At 39.0% G+C, this 10,688-nt stretch overlaps 1 non-coding gene across 1 annotated transcript; it reads left to right on the top strand.

Annotated features, from left to right (window-relative positions):
- Window positions 1-8,982: 8,982 nt before the first annotated feature.
- MIR6134 (microRNA mir-6134) lies at window positions 8,983-9,091 on the top strand. The gene has a single exon (NR_128328.1). It is a non-coding gene; the product is annotated as a microRNA mir-6134 (primary transcript).
- The last annotated feature ends 1,597 nt before the right edge of the window (window positions 9,092-10,688 follow it).

Raw genomic sequence — 10,688 nt, 5'->3', positions numbered from 1 at the left:
AGCTACTCGGGAGGCTGAGGCAGGAGAATGGTGTGAATCCAGGAGGCGGAGCTTGCAGCGAGCCGAGATCGCGCCACTGCACTCCAGCCTGGGCGAAAGAGTGAGATTCCTTCTCAAAAAAAAAAAAAAAAAAGAAAAGAAAGTGTGGTATCTATTTTAACTTATTTCTATTTTTATGCTGTACAGGCTTTTAGGTCTAATTCTCTTTTTATCTAGATTCTTTCCACTTTAAAAAAGTTTATTTCTCCCATTTTTCCTTTCTGTTCCCTAAATATATTTATACTCTGCTGTCTTCCCTGCCCTACATCCCATGTATGTTAAGTATTCTCTGATCCATAAAATTCTTGCTATATAATACATCCATGAGGATTATCTCAGTTTTGGAGGCCTGCATTTCTTTTCTTTTTTTTTTTTTTTTTTTTTGAGACAGAGTCTCGCTCTGTCCCCCGGCTGGAGTGCAGTGGCGCGATCTCGGCTCACTGCAAGCTCCGCCTCCCGGGTTCCTGCCATTCTCCTGCCTCAGCCTCCCAAGTAGCTGGGACTACAGGCACCCGCCACCGCGCCCGGCTAATTTTTTTGTATTTTTTGTAGAGACGGGGTTTCACCGTGGTCTCGATCTCCTGACCTTGTGATCCGCCCGCCTCGGCCTCCCAAAGTGCTGGGATTACAGGCGTGAGCCACCGCGCCCGGCCCAGGCCTGCATTTCTTACAGAACAGGCTGCATAACTAAGGTACAGTTGTTTCTCAGTATGTGTGGGGGATTGTCTCCAGGACCTCCCCTTAAACTCCTGTGGATACCAAAAATCCATAGATGCTCAAGTTCCTTATATAAAACAGTGTAGTATTTGTATATATCCTTTGGCACATACTCTCATATACTTCAAATCATCTCTAGATTACTTATAATACCTAATACAATGTAAATGCTACAGAAATTTTGTTATGTGTATTCTTTGGGGAATAACGATAAGAAAAAAAGCCTGTACCTGTTCCGTACAGACACAGCCATCCATTTTTTTTCCCCAGATATTTTCTATCTGCCAGTGGCTAGATCCACAGATGTGGAACCCATGGATATAGGGGACTGTAATAAGTAGGCTGGCTTTCTGTCAAATCCAATTTAACTTTACGAAGGATTTTTAAATGTGAATTTCTTTGAAAAGTTTGAATCCATGGGATCCATTTTAAATCTTATTTTAAAAATCTCATACCTGCACAAAATAATTGATTGTTGGATATCCGTTATTTTTTTTTAATACTGTTCTTGCTACTGGGATTAGAAGAGCTGGGGAAATATAACAGAGTTATATAAAACAGTTTCTCTCTTCAAACATATTATAGTCTTATTCTACAGACTGGATAGAACTCACAAAATAAGTAGAAATACTAGAGAGAACTGACTCATGTACTAAGATATGTCCAGCAGACAAAGTACTTACAGAGCAGAGATTTTAACTGCTTTTTGGACCACAGATTCCTTTGTAATGATAACTAAGGTACTTGTCAGGCCTCTGAGCCTAAGCTAAGCCATCATATCCCCTGTGACTTGCAGGGATACATCCAGATAGCCTGAAGCAAGTGACGAATCACAAAAGAAGTGAAAATGGCTGGTTCCTGCCTCAACTGATGTAATTCTACTATTGTGATTTGTTCCTGCCCCACCTTAACTGAGTGATTAACCTTGTGAAATTCCTTCTCCCAGCTCAGAAGCTCCCCAACTGAGCACCTTGTGACCCCCACCCCTGCTCGCAAGAGAACAACCCCCTCTGACTGTAATTTTCCACTACCCACCCAAGTCCTATAAAACAGCCCCACCCCTATCTCCCTTCGCTGACTCTCTTTTCCGACTCAGCCCACCTGCGCCCAGGTGAAATAAACAGACTTGTTGCTCACACAAAGCCTGTTTGGTGGTCTCTTCACACAGACACAAGTCCCTAGAAAAGAGTGAGAGCAATATGGACCGAAGTATTCAGGTGGGTTTAAAGAATATGTTGGGATTTTGAGCAGTCCTTTCAGAAGGGTAGACTCTGTTTAAGTTGATTTAAGTAGAATATTACATTTAATCATATGTATCAGATAGCATTCCCATAAGAAATAAATTTCACTCCCAAGGTTTAAATGAAGATACTTTAACAAGAGTGACAAAACTAAAAGAAGACATGGAGGCATCCAAAGAGTAGTAGCGGCAGGAAATGGTTACCACTTTTAGGCCCCCATCAAAGGGATAGGGGGAGGCCTCTGAACACTGGAATCATGGAGGAGGGGCTGTCTGATGGGAGGGCTGTTGCTGCTGCCAGAGATCAACACTGAGCTGGATAAATTGAAAAGAAATACCGACAATTTTCTTGCCTCTCAACCTCCAATCCTCTGTTAATGGGAAGCCATCCAACAAAAGGACCCAGTGATATTCTGTGGGAATTAGCCTGCCTGGGAACAGAACAGGAAAGAGGTGGAGAAGAAGCCTGAGAGCTGCAAAGAGAGTGGAGCAAACAAAAATGAGCCAGGAGAGCGTGTTTTCAGAATGTTGCCTTCTTTTGTACTGCATACTTGTTGTGTAAAGTGACAGCAAACTAAACAAATATTGTATTAAATTAGTGAATACTGTATCTATTCTTCATTTCTCTTCTCTACAGTAGATTTTTATGTTTTCTGGACAATGACTGAAATAATGGCAAGGGTAGGAAGGGTCATCCCACCAGACACATAAGAGAGAATAAAGGGGGAAACAAGAGTTTCGTTGTTTTTATTTTTTTTAATTTTTTTTTTAGATTAAAAACATTTTAATATTTTGGACTATGCTTACATTTAAAGCAATTAATAAAATAAAAGTATCACCCAGTCAAATGAATTCCTGTGATCCTGTGACAATCAGGATAATCACCTAATTCCACAGTTTAGTTTCCTTTGCACCTCATTTGAGGCACGAAATAAGGGTTAAACCCCAGAATACAAGCTTTTGGAATTGTTATATTTTTTCCTACCAAGAGCAATGCTTTAGGCACGATGTGCTCCATGGGTGTGCAACTTGTACAGTTGCATAGGGCCTTGTTTTCAGAAGTGTCCTACCCATGCTTAATGCTCTGCTCTCACTCTCTTCAAATTCTTAATACATTTTAAAAGGGGTCCTGCATCTTCATTTTGCCTGTGCCCTGAAAATTATACAGCTGGTACTCCCTTCAAGGTGTGGAAATGTCTCATCTCTTTCTAGAGGATGTATTTTTTTGTTGTTTTTTTGAGACGGAGTCTTACTCTGTCACCCAGGCTGGAGAGCAGTGGCATGATCTCGGCTCACTGCAACCTCCACCTCCTGGGTTCAAGCGATTCTCCTGCCTCAGCCTCCCGAGTGCCACTATGCCCAGCTTATTTTTTGTATTTTTAGTAGAGATGGAGTTTCACCATGTTAGCCAGGATGGTCTCGATCTCCTGACCTCATGATCCACCTGCCTTGGCCTCCCAAAGTGCTGGGATTATAGGCATGAGCCACCACGCCCGGCCGGATGTCTTTATATATTGTTAATGAGTATAGTAAGAGCAATAATGTTATCCATCACTCTCCACTGAAAAATTCAAAGTATTTAGGATATTATAATTTTTCCTTCTCTACCACATTTTGTGATTCACTAAAGAGAGATGGACATGCGTGAATCTATGTAAGGAAAGAGTCAGTAAGAATATAACTGATGTGTCCAAGATACGGTATACATTAATGCTGGAGTCAGGATTAGAACCAAGATATTTGGACTCCCAGGTTCAGACATCATTAATCCCTGAAGTATCTGGATTGTAGAGCATGACCAATCAACAGCAAGAACATAGAACCCTTGTTTTGAATCTTTTCACCAGAAAATATATGGTTCCTGGTATGAGAATGCAGTCAGACAGAGGGAATAAGTTCTAGTATTTGATAGTACAGCAGGGTGACTATAGTTAACAATAATTTATTGTTTATTTCAAAATAGCTAGAGGAGAAGAATTGGAATATTCTGAACACAAAGAAATGCTAAATGTTTGAGGGGATGGATATCCCAGTTACTGTGATTTGATCATGACACACTGTATGCACGTATCAAAATATCACATATACTCTAAAATATGTGCAATTATTCTGTATCCAGTGAGAAAAAGAAAAGATGGTTTCAACTAAATGCATGCTGAAAGTTGTCAACAGAAAGCAGAAAGGAAACTGAGGCCATAATCTGAAGAGGCTAAAGGAAATCTCAGAGCAACCATAAACTCTAGAAAGGTAAGAGTTTTTAAAAACAGTCTAGACAAGCACTGAGAGTCCAAGACTAATGCAGTTCAGGTCTGCGGGGGTAACAAAGGCTGACTTCACTGGATGCGTCTTGAAGGCAACATCAAGTCATCAGTTTTAGTATTTCATATTTAATGCACTGAAGTGGTGATTTTTAAAAATCGATTGTTAAACACATCCTTTGGCTCTACATGTTTGTGGGAGTTGGGCCCACCAAAACAGTGCCTCTATGATGTTCTGTTCTCTAGCATCTCTGGCATGAAGGACAAGTGTTTTGAGTTGGCTTGGCAACCAGTTACCTGAATGCTTTTCCCTAGTGTATTTAACTACTGGATATTTTGTCAGTGATTTTTCTTCTAATAGCCTTTTAATAAATACAGGTTTTCACTTAAATTTATTTTTTTAATGACTAAGAGAAATACAGCTGTAGCGATATGTATTGACTAAGAGAATATCTGTTCAGATTTCTCTTCATTTTAAATTTAATATTTTCAACATCATATATTGGACTGATTCACACTTAAAACAACAGCTATGGTGTTAAATCCAAGTCAGTAAGATGTGAAATTAAAGGTGAAATTAATTCTATGAGAAAAACCCAGTAATATATTTGTTGTCATTTTTTAAGGTTTTGTATTATATTGTTTTGATTTGTATCAGCAGAGGCTTCTAGAAATAACTGTTTCAAACATCAGATTCCAGATGGATGGATTTAAGCTGCAGCATTTTAAAGACAGGAAGATTTCTGTTAAATCAAATTGTCTTATGTCAAAATTACAGGATTAAGTCAATAACTTGTTCAAAAATACTTAGGAATAGTTGTTAATGTTTATAATATTCCTATCAATAGATAACAATTTGAATTCTTGAAATTCATTTATATTAATTATATGATTATTGGTCATATTCTCCAGATTTTTAATCTACTCTTTATGTCTAACATTTGTCCTTTTCTGGCCAAAGGTTGAGTTAGTAATTAAAGAAAAAAAAATCTATTCCCTCAGTCTGACTTTGGCCCCGTTAGATTGTCATTCTCTCCGACAGGGCAAAGAACACTCAGCTGCCAGTTTTTATGACAAGAACAGTATTTTCTCATATGTATTCTAGTACCTGACTTCAAAGCAAACTTTCATTTCAACAGTCTCAGTAGAATAACACATTTGTCTTTTATTTGTCTCAATACTGAGTCAAGGAAGCTTTCTATACCAGCAGTTTTCCCAAAGAAGGGGAAAAAATTCAACATTAAAAACAACCACCTACACAGCCCTCTAAACACGGCTTTCTGAGTTAAAGTATAAAAGATTTGCAATGAGAGAAAATCACATAGAATGTCTATTTCTGTGTAGAGACAAGGAACTAAAGAGGAAACCCAAAATAGGAGGGATGGAAGCGGTGCTGCCAGTGACTCAGTAGGAGACCTTTAGTAAATCACTTAACCTCGTCTCATTGCCTTTCAAACAAATCCAGACCTGCCCTCACCTCCCAGCCCTTTCATCCCTTTGTCCCATTTATATTGCTTCCCTTGCTTCCTTTGGGCCTCTGATACTTTCCTCCCTCCTTTCGCTATGACTAAACAGAATTCTTTTCTTAATCTCTTTTCTGGGTAGTTTTTTTTTTTTCTTCCCTCCTCATCTTGCTCTATATGCCTGGAATGATTCTAATGAGTCAGAGGTATCCTTTTAGAATCACAGTTTCCATGAAGCCTTCCTGTAACAAGCTGTAAGTTGCTGCTTACTTACCCTTTTAATTTTGATAATTACTAAAGCGAACAGAAACTTTACTTACTTTTATTTCAAAACTTTTGCCTCATTGTTTATCGAAAGGTATTAAACTTGCTAATAAACTGCATTGGTAAGACTTCACTCAGCAAGAGACACGATATTTCTTCAGAGCAATTACATCTTGCATTCTCTGCTCCCTTCTTCCTTTTTCCTGACCTGGGTCACGAACACAAATAGATTTTGGGAAATGACACACTTGCCCTAGACCTAGATGGAAGAGTAGTTCAGGTCTTGGCTGAAGAAGAGGATGAAAATAATTAAAGTTTAGAGGTTATACTCTGACCAGATTAAAAGTTCTGCTTTAACCCTATCTGTCTATATCTACCTATCTACACCTATCTATTCCTTACTTATATTTACTTATACTATTGGATTTATTAAAATTTGGAATTATGTCTAACTACATCTGTGATGCAGACTGCTTGTAGAAATGCAAAAGATTATATATATAAACACTTACAACTAATTAATATTATTCTTAAGTACTGTCTACTTCTATAAAGACTAAATTGAATCCATTGAGAAGTAAGAAAGCCTCAGAGAGCCACAAATTCTTAAGTGAGAAACTGCTTCCTCTACAACTCACTTGGGCTGAAAATTGATACATAAGTATGGAAACCAAAACAATCCTGGTGTCAATTTTGGTTTGATTGTATTTCTTGGTAGACTCTTTCAATAACAATCACCAAGGAAAAAGGTAGGGAAGGCAACTTACAACTTTTTCTCTAGACATTTAAGATCATTGTAGATTCCATTTTATGAACAAGAAGCATCAGATGGGCTGCATGGTTTAGGAACTGCACCAGGACCAATATTTCTGCTGCTGTCTTGGCCCTAAAGCCAATAAGGGGAATTACAGTAGGTAGAGAAACCAACCACTGGTTCCATGCTCTATTATTTCTGTGGATTTACAAGATGCTTCCATTTATCTGTGGGAATGGTTTTGAAACTTCCAACTGTAATGTGTAGTGATTGTCTTTTTTTTTTTTTTTTTTTTTTTTTTAAGATGGAGTCTCACTCTGTAGCCCAGGCTGGAGTGCAGTGGCGTGATCTGGGCTCAACTGCAACCTCTGCCTCCTGGGTTCAAGCAATTTTCCTGCCTCAGCCTCCCAAGTAGTTGGTATGACAGGAACCCGCCACCATGCCCTGCTAATTTTTGTATTTTTAGTAGAGATGGGGTTGCACCATGTTGGCCAGGCTGGTTTTGAATGCCTGACCTCAAGTGATCTGCCCACCTCGGCCTCCCAAAGTGCTGAGATTACAGGCACGAGCCACCGTGCCTGGCCAGAATTGTCTTTTGTTTTTATTTTATTTTATTCATTTTTATTTGTTTATTTATTTGAGACGTAGTCTCATTCTGTCGCTGGGGCTGGAGTGCAGTGGTGCAGTCTCGGCTCACTGAAACCTCTGCCTCCCGGGTTCAAGCGATTCTCCTGCCTCAGCCTCCTGAGTAGCTGGGACTACAGGCATGTGCCACCATGCCCGGCTAATTTTTCATATTTTTAGTAGAGGCGGATTTTCACCATGTTGGCCAGGCTGGTCTCAAACTCCTGACCTAGTGATTCGCCCGACTTGGGCTCCCAAAGTGTTGGGATTACAGGCGAGAGCCACTGCGCCCGGCCTTGTTTCAATTTTTAACTGACGTTTTTGTAAACATTTATAGTTTTAGCAATATATATTTTTACCCATGTATTATTTTGAAGTTAGCTAAATGTTGCCACTTTCTCAGTTCTTTCTAGCAAAAATTTATTCATTTAACTATCTGATTGGACTGTTAATGGTTCTCTTTCCTTTTTCTTTCCTAATTCTTACAATCAGAGCTATTTTTAGATGATTATACACTTTAAAAAGATTCTAAAATAATCAGCTCTTAAAAGCATTAAAAATGTTTGGAAGATATGGGGGAAAACAAGAAATATATTGATATTCTTAGGGGATTTTCCAGGGAAAATATTAGTAGCACTGACCTTTTATATCAAATTTTACCCACGTGAATTGGCACTTGACTGTCAAATTTTAAGAGGATCTAAAAGGGCTGTCTAGAATATAAATTAATGCAAATGTTGCAAGTTGACATATCACTTGAATTTTATATAATACATGTGTTCCTAGATCTTTGGATATAACACTAAGCATAGGAAAATGCTGAAAGATGGAAAGAAAGAGGTGGACTGCCAAGGGACCTTGGGACTTGAAGAATAACACGGTGGTGTGTTATGTGGGTTTCCTTAATATAGCCCATATATCCCAGACAGGGCTCTCCAGAAGCATCTAACCTGGAACTGCCAATAGCCATGGATAAAAGAAAACTCCAAAAAAAGTACTTTCTTCCCTAGCTAATTGACCAGAAATGGGGTGTCCTAACAATAAAAAAAAAACCTTTTTAGCAATACATACTCCCCCAGCCAAACACCAATAGAAAAAAATGCCCCCTGCTTTTGGGATTTCACTGAAACTTAGTGGGGAGTTGATTTTCACACCACTACCCTGCTCTATGAAAGCAGGTGGTAGGACTCTAATTTCTTCCTTCCTCTTCCTAGGGTGGGGCTGAGCAGGGACCTAATTTTCTAAATGTGGAGCTAATCTTCCATCTGCTGCCTGGTGGAAGCAGACAGCACTTGAATTCTCCTACTGTGGGATGTCAGCAAGTTAATGGGGCAGTTGAAATTCTGCTTCCATTCAGCAGAACCAGGAAGTGCTCCAATTCTTCTGCCAAGATAGTGTTAGCAGGACTGAGCAGGGACCTGGTCTTTTTGCCTCTGCCTGGCCGTCTCAGGCAGTATTCTGATTTCCCAGCTAGTGTAGTGGCCATGGGATCCAGCAGGCAGCTGAGCCTCCTCTGTACCCTGGATTAATGAGGCTTAGGAAGGCAGTACAAATTTGGGCCACCAAGCATTTCATTGATGCCAGGCATTGATGCCAGGTGGGAGTTGAACCTCAGCTCCCCACTGGGTCTTAATGTCAGTAGGGCTCAGTAGGGAACTGACCCTATATTTCTACCTGCATTAATGAAGCTGAATGAGGTAGTAGGATGTAGAGTTAGTTGACACTCTGCTTCCTCCCCTGTGCTTCCCTGGTATTAATGGGGTTTAGCAGAGAGTGAGCTTCTGCCCCCATCTGTAGTAACAAAGAGGTATGCATCAGTCCTGTCCTTACCCCCTTGCTGGTGTCAGAGTGTCCAGTGGGAAGTTGAGCTTATGCTCCTACTCAGAGGCAATGAAGCAATGTGACTCAGTGCCCTACTTTCATCAAGATGGTGTTAACAGGGCCAAAGGGGTGGGTAAACCTCCACCCCACTTATCTGTAGTGAGGCAACGTGAGTCACTGCCCCACTTTTTTCATGATGGTGTTGGTAGGGTTCAGTTGGAAACAGAATATGCACAGCAAACTGCCCTCATGCTACACTTGAACAGGCAATTGTTTGCTAGAAAGAGGAGATTAAATAGGATCCATAGTCTCATAATATAATATCTAAAATATCTAGACTATAATGGAAAAATCACTTGCTATACGAACAATCAGAAAAATCACAGCGTGAATAAAAAGAACCGATGAACTGATAAAACACCAAGGTGGTTGGAAGCAAGGTGAATCAGATCTTCGCATTATCTGATAAGTTTTTTAAAGCAGCCATTATCAAAATGTGTCAACAAGCAATTACATATACTCTTGAAACAAAGGAAAGAATAGAGAACCTCAGCAAAGAAATAGAAATTATAAAAAAGAACAAAATGGAAATCATAGAACTGAAAAGTGTAGTAATTAAAATAAATTCAATAGATGGGCTTAAGAGTAGATTGGAGATCACAGAGGATAGAATCAGTGAACTTAAGTACAGATTATTGGAATGTACTCAGTCTGAAATTTATCTCAACTCAGGGGAGAAAAGAGACCGGACAGAAAATGAACAAAGTATCAGGGAACTTTAGAACAATAACAAAGATCTAACATTTGTATCATCAGAGTCTGAGAAGAACAAAAACATTTAAAGAAATAACGGTTGAAAACTCCCCAAATTTGGTGAAAGCCATATCCTATAGATTCGAAAAGCTGAGTAAACTCCAAGTAGGATAAACCTAAAGAAATGTATGCAAAGACATAATAAAATCAAACTTGCAAGAACTAAACAGAAAGAAAAGAATTAAAAGTAGACAGAAACAACATATTGTATATAGAGGAACACCACTTTGAATTGCAGTGAATTTCTCACCCTAAAACTATGCAATTTAGAAGGCCTGGTGCAAGATTTTTCAAGTACTAAAAGGAAGTAACTATCAACCCAGAATTCTGCATCCAGCAAAAATATTCTTCAGGAATGAATGGGAAATAAAGACATTCTCAGGTGAAGGAAACATACAAGAAGGAAACCTATGATATTTTGTTGCAAGTAAAAGCACCCTTAAAGAAAGGCTAAAGAAAGTTCTCTAAACAGAAAGGAAATAACAAATGAAGGCTTGGAATTTCAGAAAGGAAAGAAAAGCATCAGAATGAGTAAGAATGGGGTAATGTATTGAAGACTAGTCTTCTCATGAGTTTCATACACTATATTTGATGTTTAAAGCAAAATTTATGACATCATCTGATGTGATGCTCAATGTATCTAGAGTAAATAATTAAGATCATTATATTTAAAATTTAGGAAAGGTAAAAGGATC

Source organism: Macaca mulatta, chromosome X, assembly GCF_049350105.2.
Source record: "Macaca mulatta isolate MMU2019108-1 chromosome X, T2T-MMU8v2.0, whole genome shotgun sequence".
Classification (NCBI taxonomy): Eukaryota; Metazoa; Chordata; class Mammalia; order Primates; family Cercopithecidae; genus Macaca; species Macaca mulatta.
This window is presented reverse-complemented; position numbering and strand designations above follow the sequence as displayed.